The 14,782-nt window shown below is 48.8% G+C and overlaps 1 protein-coding gene across 7 annotated transcripts in view; it reads left to right on the top strand.

Annotated features, from left to right (window-relative positions):
- Nucleotides 1-14,782, top strand: part of LOC143963519 (NACHT, LRR and PYD domains-containing protein 3-like) — a 190,255-nt gene that overhangs the window by 19,100 nt on the left and 156,373 nt on the right. Inside the window, exon 1 of one of the 7 annotated variants that reach the window (XM_077473186.1) lies at nt 8,250-8,273. The exons of the other annotated variants lie outside the window; for them this stretch is intronic. The gene's annotated coding sequence lies outside the window, so the exon portion shown is untranslated. Of the gene's footprint in view, nt 1-8,249; nt 8,274-14,782 lie in introns of those variants that run through there. 7 annotated transcript variants of the gene reach the window in all.

The following is a 14,782-nucleotide window of genomic DNA, read 5'->3' on the forward strand; positions in this document are numbered from 1 at the left end:
TAAAACCGGCGCCATTGGCAGCCGAGTAAACGGGAAGTGACGTCATGACGTCGCTTCCGTGTTTACGATGAGGAGACTGGAACGAAGCCGATTACGGCTTCGTTCCAGTTCCTCCCCAGCAGCCAGAGCCGACGGATCTTTAATCGGTGCTCCCGATCGAGCGGGAGCACCGGTAACAGCGGCGAGAGGCGGCGGGAGGGGGGGACGTCCCCTCCCGCTCCTCCGGCATAACAGCCGAGCGGCTTTTAGCCGCATCGGTTGTTATGCCTGGATAGCCAATCGCCTGCTGTAAAAAACGGTACCGGGATGATGCCTGCAGGTGCGGGCATCATCCCGGTATAACCCCCGGAAGCCGAGTACGCAGATGTGCGTACGCTCGGCGGGAAAGGGTTAATGTCCAGAGACACTACCGGGGGAGACACGGCACACACCACCAGATAACAGGGCGCCACCGCAGTGAAAAGTTGAAGCGACTTGAAGCTGTATTAATGTCACAACAGCGATTTATCACCAGAGCCCGCGAGTCAAATGAAAATGCCACAAGGGCGAGCTATGAGGTGGCAACGTTAATTGCTAAAACATCTCAAACATGATCATGTTATGAAGCCGGTGGTAAAGATTATTCATTTTATTCTCTCTGATGAGAATAAATGGCGCTTTCAGGATTTTGCAGCTATTGAAAAGGATATCAGCCTTTTCTCCTCTCCATTCTCTGGTGACCCCGATGATGCTCCAGATTAGGGATGAGCCCATGTTGAGGGCATGTGGCCTGGTACGGTTCAGGAGGGGGGGCACTCTCTCGCCCCCCCTCTTTTCCTGTGGCTTGCCAGGTTGCGTGCTCGGATAAAGGGTCTGGTATGGATTTTTGGGGCGGACCCCTACACCATTTTTTTTTTCATTTTGGTGCAGGGTTCCCCTTAAAATGCATACCAGACCCAAAGGCCATTTTTTTTAAAAATTGGCACAGGCTTCCCCTTAAATTCCATATCAGACCCGAAGGGCCGGGTATGGATCTTAGGGGGACCCCCACGCAATTTAATATTTTGATTTGGGGTTCCCCTTAAGATTCATACCAGACCCAAAGGCCCCATGCTCTTTTTTTTCAATTATCTGTATCTATATTGCCGAGACAATACATTACAACAACATTACAGCCGCAATCAGTTTTAAATGACAATTTTTCCTTTAGAAATGCCATTTTGATGTGGTATTGTTCTAGACACGAGAAGAATGTGCCACTTTACAGGCATACTATAGACACACCCCAGACATGATATTTAACACATAGCACATAAACGTGCGTTAATTCGCGTTCTGCGTTCTATTTTTTCAATGCAATGTGGGATTTTTGGAGTGTCCTCTGTGTATTTATAAAAAAAAAGCCCATAAACGATAACGCTAAAAAATGCTCATAAATGCGCATAAACGCTAGTACAAAACACTGTTAAAAACAAGTTTTTCAACCAGCGTTTTCTGATAGCAATCTGACGTCCAGAAAAAGCTTTTTTGATCTCCAGTGTGCATGGAGCCTATAGGCCTTTAACCACTTAACAACCGCCCATTGGCGATTAACGGCTTCAGGGTGGTTGTTTAACTCTGAGAGGCCGTTAATTAACGGCCTCCCAGAATTCTGCTCTCGCACGCCCCCTGGGGCGCGCACACGAGAGCATCCGTGACCACCGGATCCAGTGGACCCGGTGCATCACGGATCACGGTAAACGGCCGCTCATCGCGGCCAATTACCGCGTGATTGCTCCGTCAAATGACGGAGTGATCACTTGTAAACAAACCGGTGTCATGTTATGATCGGTACAGCAGAGGGGGACGAAATCTGCATCTGCAGTGCCCACATCGCTGCTCACCGAAATTTAACCCCTCAATTCCTTGTCATTACTCTGCAATTCCCTGCAATGCTCTGCAATACTCTGCAATACCCTGCAATACCCAGCAACACTCTGCAATGCTCTGCAACACCCGCCAATACCCTGCAACACTCTGCAATGTTCTGCAACACCCGCCAATACCCTGCAACACTCTGCAACACCCGCCAATACCCTGCAATGCTCTGCAACACCCGCCAATACCCTGCAATGCTCTGCAACACCCGCCAATACCCTGCAACACTCTGCAATGCTCTGCAACACCCGCTAATACCCTGCAACACTCTGCAATGCTCTGCAACACCCGTCAATACCCTGCAATGCTCTGCAACACCCGCCAATACCCTGCAATGCTCTGCAACACCCGCCAATACCCTGCAACGCTCTGCAACACCCGCCAATACCCTGCAACACTCTGCAACACCCGCCAATATCCTGCAACACTCTGCAATGCTCTGCAACACCCGCCAATACCCTGCAACACTCTGCGATGCTCTGCAACACCCGCCAATACCCTGCAATGCTCTGCAATGCAATACTCTGCAATGCCATACTCTGAGATACCCAGCCATAGTCGGTGATACCCTGCAATACCCAGCCATAGACATCCCCCCTCCCCCCTCCCTCCGCTGCTTCTACCGACTCACCAACACGATCAAAGCCGTTTTTTTTTTAGACTTCCCAGCTTAGAGGTGAGATACGGGGTCTTATTGACCTCATATCTCACTGTAAAAAGGACCTGTCATGCCATATTCCTATTACAAGGGATGTTTACATCCCTTGTAATAGGAATAAAAGTGATCAAAAAATGTATTTTTGGGGAAAAAAAAGTCAAACTAAAATAAATAAAGTAAAATGAACAATATTTTTTTTTAAAGCGTCCCTGTCCCCATGTGCTCGTATGCAGAAGCGAACGTATATGTAAGTCCCGCCCACATATGAAAACGGTGTTCAAACCACACATGTGAGGTATCACTGCGAACGTTAGAGCGAGAGCAATAATTCTAGCCCTAGACCTCCTCTGTAACTCAAAACATATAACCAGTAAAAAAAATTAAATTGTCACCTATGGGGATTTTTAAGTAGCGACGTTTGGCGCCATTCCACGAGCGTGTGCAATTTTGAAGAGTGACATGTTAGGTATCTATTTACCGTATATACTCGAGTATAGGTCGATCCGAATATAAGCCGAGGCCCCTAATTTACCACAAAAAAAATGGGAAAACTTATTGACTCGTGTATAAGCTGAGGGTGAGACATGCCTGTCCATCCCTGTGTCCATCCCTGTGTCCATCCCTGTGTCCATCCCTGTGTCCATCACTGTGTCCATCCCTGTGTCCATCACTGTGTCCATCCCTGTGTCCATCCCTGTGTCCATCCCCGTGTCCATCCCCGTGTCCATCCCCGTGTCCATCCCCGTGTCCATCCCCGTGTCCATCCCCGTGTCCATCCCCGTGTCCATCCCCGTGTCCATCACCGTGTCCATCACCGTGTCCATCACCGTGTCCATCACCGTGTCCATCACTGTGTCCATCACTGTGTCCATCACTGTGTCCATCCCTGTGTCCATCACTGTGTCCATCCCTGTGTCCATCCCTGTGTCCATCACTGTGTCCATCACTGTGTCCATCCCTGTGTCCATCCCCGTGTCCATCCCCGTGTCCATCCCCGTGTCCATCCCCGTGTCCATCCCCGTTTCCATCCCCGTGTCCATCCCTGTGTCCATCCCCGTGTCCATCCCCGTGTCCATCCCTGTGTCCATCACTGTGTCCATCCCCGTGTCCATCCCCGTGTCCATCACTGTGTCCATCCCCGTGTCCATCCCCGTGTCCATCCCCGTGTCCATCACTGTGTCCATCCCCGTGTCCATCCCCGTGTCCATCCCCGTGTCCATCCCCGTGTCCATCCCCGTGTCCATCCCCGTGTCCATCACTGTGTCCATCCCCGTGTCCATCCCTGTGTCCATCACTGTGTCCATCCCCGTGTCCATCCCCGTGTCCATCCCCGTGTCCATCACTGTGTCCATCCCCGTGTCCATCCCCGTGTCCATCCCCGTGTCCATCACTGTGTCCATCACTGTGTCCATCCCTGTGTCCATCCCTGTGTCCATCCCTGTGTCCATCCCTGTGTCCATCCCCGTGTCCATCCCCGTGTCCATCCCTGTGTCCATCACTGTGTCCATCCCCGTGTCCATCCCCGTGTCCATCCCCGTGTCCATCCCTGTGTCCATCCCTGTGTCCATCCCTGTGTCCATCCCCGTGTCCATCCCTGTGTCCATCACTGTGTCCATCCCCGTGTCCATCCCCGTGTCCATCACTGTGTCCATCCCCGTGTCCATCCCTGTGTCCATCACTGTGTCCATCCCCGTGTCCATCCCCGTGTCCATCACTGTGTCCATCCCCGTGTCCATCCCCGTGTCCATCCCCGTGTCCATCACTGTGTCCATCACTGTGTCCATCCCTGTGTCCATCCCTGTGTCCATCCCTGTGTCCATCCCTGTGTCCATCCCCGTGTCCATCCCCGTGTCCATCCCCGTGTCCATCCCTGTGTCCATCCCTGTGTCCATCCCCGTGTCCATCCCCGTGTCCATCACTGTGTCCATCCCCGTGTCCATCCCCGTGTCCATCCCCGTGTCCATCCCCGTGTCCATCACTGTGTCCATCCCCGTGTCCATCCCCGTGTCCATCCCCGTGTCCATCCCCGTGTCCATCCCCGTGTCCATCCCCGTGTCCATCACTGTGTCCATCCCCGTGTCCATCCCTGTGTCCATCACTGTGTCCATCCCCGTGTCCATCCCCGTGTCCATCACTGTGTCCATCCCCGTGTCCATCCCCGTGTCCATCCCCGTGTCCATCACTGTGTCCATCCCTGTGTCCATCCCTGTGTCCATCCCTGTGTCCATCCCTGTGTCCATCCCTGTGTCCATCCCTGTGTCCATCCCCGTGTCCATCCCTGTGTCCATCACTGTGTCCATCCCCGTGTCCATCCCCGTGTCCATCACTGTGTCCATCCCCGTGTCCATCCCTGTGTCCATCACTGTGTCCATCCCCGTGTCCATCCCCGTGTCCATCCCCGTGTCCATCACTGTGTCCATCCCCGTGTCCATCCCCGTGTCCATCCCCGTGTCCATCCCTGTGTCCATCCCCGTGTCCATCCCCGTGTCCATCCCCGTGTCCATCCCCGTGTCCATCCCCGTGTCCATCCCCGTTTCCATCCCCGTGTCCATCCCTGTGTCCATCCCCGTGTCCATCCCCGTGTCCATCCCCGTGTCCATCCCCGTGTCCATCACTGTGTCCATCCCCGTGTCCATCCCTGTGTCCATCACTGTGTCCATCCCCGTGTCCATCCCCGTGTCCATCACTGTGTCCATCCCCGTGTCCATCCCCGTGTCCATCCCCGTGTCCATCACTGTGTCCATCCCCGTGTCCATCCCCGTGTCCATCCCCGTGTCCATCCCCGTGTCCATCCCCATGTCCATCCCCATGTCCATCCCTGTGTCCATCCCTGTGTCCATCCCTGTGTCCATCCCTGTGTCCATCCCTGTGTCCATCCCTGTGTCCATCCCCGTGTCCATCCCCGTGTCCATCCCCGTGTCCATCCCCGTGTCCATCCCCGTGTCCATCCCTGTGTCCATCACTGTGTCCATCCCCGTGTCCATCCCCGTGTCCATCCCCGTGTCCATCCCCGTGTCCATCCCTGTGTCCATCACTGTGTCCATCCCCGTGTCCATCCCCGTGTCCATCACTGTGTCCATCCCCGTGTCCATCCCCGTGTCCATCCCCGTGTCCATCACTGTGTCCATCACTGTGTCCATCCCTGTGTCCATCCCTGTGTCCATCCCTGTGTCCATCCCTGTGTCCATCCCTGTGTCCATCCCTGTGTCCATCACTGTGTCCATCCCCGTGTCCATCCCCGTGTCCATCACTGTGTCCATCCCCGTGTCCATCCCCGTGTCCATCCCCGTGTCCATCACTGTGTCCATCCCCGTGTCCATCCCCGTGTCCATCCCCGTGTCCATCCCCGTGTCCATCCCCGTGTCCATCCCCGTGTCCATCACTGTGTCCATCACTGTGTCCATCACTGTGTCCATCCCTGTGTCCATCCCTGTGTCCATCCCTGTGTCCATCCCCGTGTCCATCCCCGTGTCCATCCCCGTGTCCATCCCCGTGTCCATCCCCGTGTCCATCCCCGTGTCCATCCCCGTGTCCATCCCCGTGTCCATCCCTGTGTCCATCACTGTGTCCATCCCCGTGTCCATCCCCGTGTCCATCCCCGTGTCCATCACTGTGTCCATCCCCGTGTCCATCCCCGTGTCCATCCCTGTGTCCATCACTGTGTCCATCCCCGTGTCCATCCCCGTGTCCATCCCCGTGTCCATCCCCGTGTCCATCACTGTGTCCATCACTGTGTCCATCACTGTGTCCATCCCTGTGTCCATCCCTGTGTCCATCACTGTGTCCATCCCCGTGTCCATCACTGTGTCCATCCCTGTGTCCATCACTGTGTCCATCCCCGTGTCCATCCCCGTGTCCATCCCCGTGTCCATCACTGTGTCCATCACTGTGTCCATCCCTGTGTCCATCACTGTGTCCATCCCCGTGTCCATCCCCGTGTCCATCCCCGTGTCCATCCCCGTGTCCATCCCTGTGTCCATCCCTGTGTCCATCCCTGTGTCCAGCCTACCTGTGTCCTGTGCCTCTTTGTCCTTCTGCAGCCTGTGTCCTTCTGCAGCGATCTACATGTAAAAACATACGGCGGCCATGCCAGGATCGCCGCACCTCTTCTCCTCGTCTGTGACAGACGGCGGCCATTCCACTGTTCAAAAGCCGTGCCTCCGTCTGTGATAGGTGGAACACTCAATTTCCCAGCAGTCAGTGTTCCGCCTATCACGGACATCCTCTCATCCTCGTCCGTAGTATGAGGATGAGCGGATGTCCGTGATAGGCGGACCACTGACTGCTGGGAAATTGAGTGTTCCGCCTATCACAGACAGGGAGGCGCGGCTTTTGAATAGTGGAATGGCCGCCGTCTGTCTGCACGACACGCTGATCGGGTAGGCAGACGGCGGTGACTCGAGTATAAGCCGAGGGGGGCACTTTCAGCCTAAAAAAAGGGGCTGAAAATCTCGGCTTATACTCGAGTATATACGGTACTTAGCGTAACTTCATCTTTCACATTATGCAAAAATTGGGCTAACTTTACTGTGTTTTTTTTTTTTTTTTTTTTAGCACAAAACATTCAAAAAATTGTTGCGCAAATACCGTGCGAGATAAAAAGTTGCAACGACCACCATTGTATTCTCCAGGGTGTTTTCTAAAAAAAAAAACATATATAATGTTTTGGGATTCTATGTAATTTTCTAGCAAATAAATGATGATTTTTACATGTAGGAGAGAAATGTCAGAATTGTCCTGGGTGCTCCAGAACGCCTGATGGTGCTCCCTGCATGTTAGGCCTCTGTATGTGGCCACACTGTGTAAAAGTCTCACACATGTGGTATCGCCGTACTCGGGAGTAATAGCAGAATGTGTTTTGGGGTGTAATTTGTGGTATGCATATGCTGTGTGTGAGAAATAAACTGATAATATGACAATTTTGTGAAAAAAAAAGTTAAAAAAAATCTTGATTTTGCAAAGAATTGTGGGAAAAAAATGACAACTTCAAAAAACTCCTCAGGCCTCTTACTAAATACCTTGGAATGTCTTCTTACCAAAAAGGGGTAATTTGGGGGGTATTTGTACTTTTCTGGCATGTTGGGGTCTCAAGAATTGAAATAGGCCGTCAGTACTTCAGGTGTGATCAATTTTCAGATATTGGCACCATAGCTTGTGGACTCTATAACTTTCACAAAGACCAAATAATATCCACCAATTTGTACTTATTTTTACCAAAGATATGTAGTGGTAGAAATTTTGGCCAAAATTTATGAAGAAAAAATTACTAATCTGCTAAATTTTATAGGGGGTTTAAGTGCCTGGTGGTCAAGTGGTTAAATACCCCCAAAAGAAAGAAAGCTCCATTTGTGTGAAGAAAATGATAACAATTTCATGTGAGTACAGTGCAGCACGACCGCACAATTGTCAAAGTGTGACAGCGCTGAAAGCTGAAAATTGGCCTGGGCAGGAGGGGGTTTAAATGCCCAGTAAGCAAGACAACACAATGGTATAAATGAGGTTTATTGAAATACACAAACTTTTTTTTTTGCATATGGATTTGTACAAAAAAAAGTTGTGATAGTAATAAGAGGGCGAGGTTATTCCTCCGCTCTGTACACGTCCCTCTCGGAGAGCTCGGAAAACACGTGATTTCCTGCTATGGGGGATGGGGTGATATATACAAGAGACTGTATAAGGAAGTGAAACATTACGAGATCCATCTGAGAGTGTCACAGAGGTAAGAATTTCTTGTATCTCCTACACCACAATACAAATATGTATTCCAGAAAGGTTATCAATCAGCAGATAAAGATACTCCAAACACCTGGTGGGCGCTCCAATCATCCCGGCACCATGGTTGTTATGGTGTCAGGATGATTGAAGCACATTATTTCCTTCTTTTCTTTTTTAACCACTTTCAGACCGGACCATTTTGCTGGTCAATGACCAGAGGTCTTTTTACAATTTGGCACTGCGCTGCTTTAACTGGTAATTGCGCGGTCATGCAATGTTGTACCCAAACAAAATTTGCGTCCTTTTCTTCCCACAAATAGAGCTTTCTTTTAAAGGTATTTGACTGACTCTGCGATTTTTATTTTTTGCGATATAAACGTAAAAAGGCCACAAATTTTGAAAAATAAATGATATTTTCTACTTTTTGTTATTAGAAAAATCCAATAAACTCAATTTTAGTCATACATTTAGGCCAAAATGTATTCAGCCACATGTCTTTGGTAAAAAAAGTAAATAATTGTATAGTTATTGGTTTGCGCAAAAGTTGTCACATCTACAAACTAAGGTACGTTTTCTGGAATTTACGCAGCTTTTAGTTTATGACTGCCTATCTCATTTCTTGAGGTGCTAAAATGGCAGGGCAGTACAAAACCCCCCCAAATGACCCCATTTTGGAAAGTAGACACCCTAAGGAAATTGATAAGAGGCATGTTGAGCCCATTGAATATTTTTTTTTTTGCCTCAAGCGATTGAATAATGACAAAAATTTTTATTTATTTTTTTTTACACAAGGTTGTCACTAAATGATATATTGCTCACACATGCCATGGTTATATGTGGAATTGTACCCCAAAATACATTCTGCTGCTTCTCCTGAGTATGGGGATACCACATGTGGTTGACTTTTTGGAAGCTTAGCCGCGTACGGGGCCCCGAAAACCAAGCACCGCCTTCAGGATTTCTAAGGACGTACATTTGTAATTTCACTCCTCACTACCTATCACAGTTTTGAAGGCCATAAAATGCCAAGATGGCACAAAACCCCCACAAATGACCCCATTTTAGAAAGTAGACACCCCAAGCTATTTGCTGAGAGGCATGTTGAGTCCATGGAATATTTTATATTTTGCCACAAGTTGTGGGAAAATTACAAACTTTTATTTATTTTTTATTTTTTTCACAAAGTTGTCACTAAATGATATATTGCTCACACATGCTATGGGCATATGTGAAATGACACCCCAAAATAAATTCTGCTGCTTCTCCTGAGTACGGCGATACCACATGTGTGAGATTTTTTGGGAGCCTAGCCGCGTACGGGGCCCCGAAAACCAAGCACCGCCTTCAGGATTTCTAAGGGTGTAAATTTTTGATTTTACTCCTCACTACCTATCGCAGTTTTGAAGGCCATAAAATGCCAAGATGGCACAAACCCCCCCCCAAATGACCCCATTTTGGAAAGTAGACACCCCTAAATTTAGGGGTACACTAGTGAGACTCACAGGTAAAAAAGCACCTAGGCTGTCAGCGACTGTATCAAAACGCTACAAAAAAAAATCAGGATCAGGCCTGACTCTGCGAACACTGCAGTTATGTGTGTTGTGTTTTGTAAGTGACAGTGATCGATCGATACTGCACTTGGGTGGGCTGATCTGGGCTTGGCGGAGGGGCTAAACGCAGGTGCTAGCAGGTATCTGGGCTGATCCCGCTAACAATGCGTTTTGGGAAACCTAAACTGCTGGCGACGCTAATATAGATCTGATCAGATACTATATTACTAAGGGAGGTGTATGCTTTGCACATGGGTGTTAGCGGTACTGGCACTAACCTGACGCTGCCTGGGACGACGCAGACCTTATCTGACCCTCAAACTTATATCACCCACCGGGTGATCAGGGGGTTAAACCTTTATTAGGTAATAATGGCGGGTGCCCTGAAACTATAAAAAAATAACTAACCAACCAGCGTCACCTGTAACAGTTATATGGTGATCACTGGTGAAAGGGTTAACTAGGGGGCAATCAGGGGGCTTTATGCGGTAGTATATGGGGGTCCCTGGCGCTATAAAAAGCTGTGGCGAACCTAAATACCTACCTGCCTAACTAGCGTCACCTGTGACACTAACACAGCAATCAGAAAAACAATCGCTTATTAGGCTGGGTTCACACTGGAGCGATGCGGGAACGACACGAATCCGCGGCGGGTTCCCGTATCACACTGCCCTATGCGAACTGCTGGGAGTGTCAGTGAAATGTTAATGACACCCTCAGATCAGTTCGCATATCGAAGTGCGATCTGCAAACTCGGACAGGAATCGGATCGCATGGTGTGAACACCCATGCGATCTGATTCTGCTGCGGACCAAAAAAAGGGTCCCGTGCGAGTTTGCGGCGGGTGCGACGCAAATTCAGCCATACTATCTGTATGGCTGAACTCTAATCGCACAGAGATCGGATGTGATTTGCACTGCAGTGCGGTGCAAATCACATCCGTTCTCATAAACCGCTGCAATGTGAACCCAGCCTTAGTGACACTGGTGACGGGGGGTGATCACGGGGTTAAACCTTTATTGGGGGGGTTAGGGGGGTACCTTAGAACTAAAGGGGGCTAACCCTAACTGCCCTAACAGTTATTACAGTCATAAATGACACCAATGCAAAAAAAAAAATGCAATTGTGTCACTGTGATTGGGGGTGCAGGGGTGATTGGGGGGGTGATCGGGGGTGAAGGGGGGGTGAGAGTGTGCCTGGCATGTTCTACTGTACGTGTGGTGTGTTGGTGCAACTCACCGATCCTCTCTCCTCTGTGCCGGAACGAAAAATACCGACACGGAGGAGAGATTACCTCACTTCCTCTGCCTGTGTTTACATTACAGGAGAGGAAGTGATGTCACGCTTCACTTCTATTCGTCAGGAGCGATCGCGAGGGGGTGGCCATGAACGAATGGCCGCCCCCTCATCCCGGATCGCTCCTGAACGGATACCGACCGCCGCTGGCACCGGGGGGGCCTGATCGGGCCCCCCACCCGCGGGAAGGCAGGGACGTACATGTACGCCCATATGCCTGCCCGTGCCATTCTGTCGACGTACATCGTCGTGCGGCGGTCGGCAAGTGGTTAAGGTTAAACCTCTTTTCTTCTAATTTTAATGAGTAGCCACGTATCTTATTATCCAGAAATATCCAGCAAAATCCAGATACACCACGTCTATGGGCCTTCCTTTATCTAGCTGGCAACTCACCACCTCATAGAAGGTTAATAGTTTGGTTTGGCAAGAATGATTCTTCATGAATTCATGCTGATTACTGCTAATGATACCGTTCTCTTTACTAAAATCTTGTATATAGTCCCTTATCATCCCCTCCAAGAGCTTACATACTATTTCTGTAATTCCAGGGATGTATTTTGGGCCCTTTTTTTAAATATTGGTGCTACATTGGCTTTTCTCCAATCAGCTGGTACCATTCCAGTCAGTAGACTGTCAGTAAAAATTAGGAACAATGGTCTGGCAATTACTTGACTGAGTTCCCTAAGTACCCTCGGATGCAAGCCATCTGGTCCTGGTGATTTGTTAATGGTAAGTTTCCCAAGTCTATTTCTAATTCTGTCCTCTGTTAGCCATGGAGGAGCTTCCTGTGATGTGATATGAGGATAAACTCTGCAGTTTTGGTTACTGAAGCCCCCCGATTCCCTTGTGAAGACTGAGGAGAAGAATAAAGTCAATACCTTCGCCATATCTCCATATTTTGTAACCAGATGTCCTTCCACGTTCTTTATGGGGCCAATATGGGCTGTCCTCCCTTTTTTACTGTTTATATACTTAGCCACTTCCCACCCAGCCAATGTACATATATACGGCCGGGTGGGCGCTCTCTTCTTCTGAGTAGATGTTCATGAATGTCCCGTTCAGTAGGGGGATCGCGCGCAGACACACGCAGCTGTGCGATCCAGATGCGCGCGTGTCACCCGGACACGGCGCATCTCCAAGTGGCAGGAGAGCTCTGTGATTGGGCCTCCTGATCACATGACGACCGTGTCCAATCACAGCCTTCATGTGATGTAAACACAGAGCCGGTTGCTAGGCAATCGGCTCTCCTCTCCTCACACAGAAGTCATCTCTGAGGAGAGGAGAGCAGATCACTGCAGCCGGCTGGTGATCAGTGAATATGAGCTTTTTACTCACTGATCACCAACCTAGTGTCCCCACACATGTCCTCAAAACACATGTTCCCAAATAATAAAAACACATGTCCCCCACATATGTAACAGTAAAATCACATGTCCCCAATGATTATCTGCACACATATGTCCGTGATCACCTGCACACATCTGTACATGATCATTTGCGTACACATGTCCGTGATCACACGAACCAATTATTATACACTTTACAATTTTTTTTTTTACCAAAAACATGTAGCAGAATACATTTTGGCTTAAATTTATGACAAAATTCGATTTTATTGGATTTCTTTTAAAATAGAAAGAAGAAAATAATGTTTTTTTTATTTTTTCAAAATTTCCGCTCTTTTTTTGCTTATATCGCAAAAAGAGTCGTGAATAAATACCACCAAAAGAAAGCTCTATTTGTGCGAACAAAATATCAAAATTTCATTTGGGTACGGCGTAGCACGACCGCGCAATTGTCATTGAAAGTGTGAGAGCGCTGAAAGCTGAAAATTGGTCTGGGAAGGAAGGGGGCGATAGTGCCCCCCGGTATTGTAGTGGTTAAAGAATTTCTTGATTTTTTTTTTTTTCTCTCCTCCACTACGTGTCTTTCGTTTTCTATCTTAGCTGCTCTAATTGCACCCTTTTGTAGCACTGACCCTCGAAGGAGCGGCTGAATTTGTTTGGGCCTGTACTCTGCTATTAAACCCCCAATGACTTGGCTCAATCCCCTTGACACAGCTGTGGTGCAATATTGGTGTGAATCTAATAGTGAAGGACAAGCCCACAATATGCAATATAATAACAGTATACCTTTGTTATTACCTGGGTATCCGATGTTCCACCTGCTGGAAAAGGAACAACACTCCACACAAATAGTACTTAACCAGAAACGTATTTTCACTGGGGTTAGTGTAAAATAGTAATTACAGCATTTACACTGTCACACCCACATAATGTAACAGCACAACAGTTTGTACATGTACAATTGTCTTATATGATCCCTTAGAATGTGTCTCCAGTTGGGACTAGTGCTCAGAGTGACTAAGTCTTACTCTGGGCACCTTCCCACTTCCAGCACACTGTGGTGAACACAAAAATGCAAAGTGTTAAATGCAGTACAACACAATCACAAGGGAGCTCCCCCTGCTTTAATAAGATAAGATAATAAAAGATGCAGTCTTTGATCTTCTTTCTTCTGCTAGCTATAGATGTTGTAACAATTGTAATCCAACAGTGGAACAACAAAGGGTTAATGGGAGGTGAATATTAGAACTGTTCCTGTAGTGTGGTACACCTGCAACTGCCTCTGGTGTAATTAGCTTTGGATAACACTGTGCTAATAGTAAGGTGAAGGGTAGGCTTGAGGCCTGCTTAAACTCAGACTCTTTAATAAATTCTCTTCCGTGGCACTACAGGTCCCAGCAACACTGTGTTAAAGTCTGGGTGTATAAAAAGTGTGTTAGAAAACTATGGGTGACAAACTGGGTCCAAACAGATGGATGCCTCCGCTCCACAAGAACACACACACAAACACACACACACTCACACACACACACCTCCTTGCAGGCAGGCCGTGTGTCTAGAAAGAAAATGGTGGTCGCACGGGCTCTTTTATAGCCTACCCAGCATGCAGTTCAGTACAGGGTGATCATGGGTAGGTCACCTGGCATTCTGGGTAGGTAGGTCACAGTAAAATGTAAACAGAACAGTCACTTCCTGTCATCTTTCTAGTGCTATAGAAGAAGGAAAATAATTGAAGTCCATTTCCTGTTTTGGCCACTAGATGGTGCCAAATGCTAAGCTATAACACTGCTCATAGACTTACATTGCATTATGTTAGTAGGCAAAAATACCAGTGCTACACTTACATTTCTTGTTGCATTCTTTGTTAAGAACTAAGGGGTCAAGCCCAACCCCTGAGAAACAACCCCACACCATCAGTGGCAGCCTATCCATTAGGGGAGCATGGGCGCTGCCCCCCTATCCATGTGTCTACATGCAGGGCAGCAAATGCATGGATTCCAATGGGGTTGGAAAGGCTCTAATAGACTTAAAAAAAAGGGTGAGATTCAAAAAAGGGTGGTCTCGGGGTGCAGAGCACTGCGCTCCAAGCCCATCCGGTTGTTTTACAATTGCAAATTAATATTCACTATTCTCACAGATCCTCCTCCCAGTCAATCAGGAAGTGGGTCCTGAAACCCGTCACCAAATTAGCTGAAAGGACAGGCGATCCTTTTGGATGCCTAGGAGGAGGAGGGAGAAGATGGTAAGTGTGGGGCTAGATGACCTGCCGCAAGACTCCTGGGGGGGAGGGTGACCTAACCGATTGGGAGCAGTGGGGGTGG

The sequence above is a fragment of the Lithobates pipiens genome, unplaced genomic scaffold, assembly GCF_037356315.1.
Source record: "Lithobates pipiens isolate NorthernLeopardFrog02 unplaced genomic scaffold, aLitPip1_a1.2 Scaffold_8, whole genome shotgun sequence".
NCBI classification, from domain to species: Eukaryota; Metazoa; Chordata; class Amphibia; order Anura; family Ranidae; genus Lithobates; species Lithobates pipiens.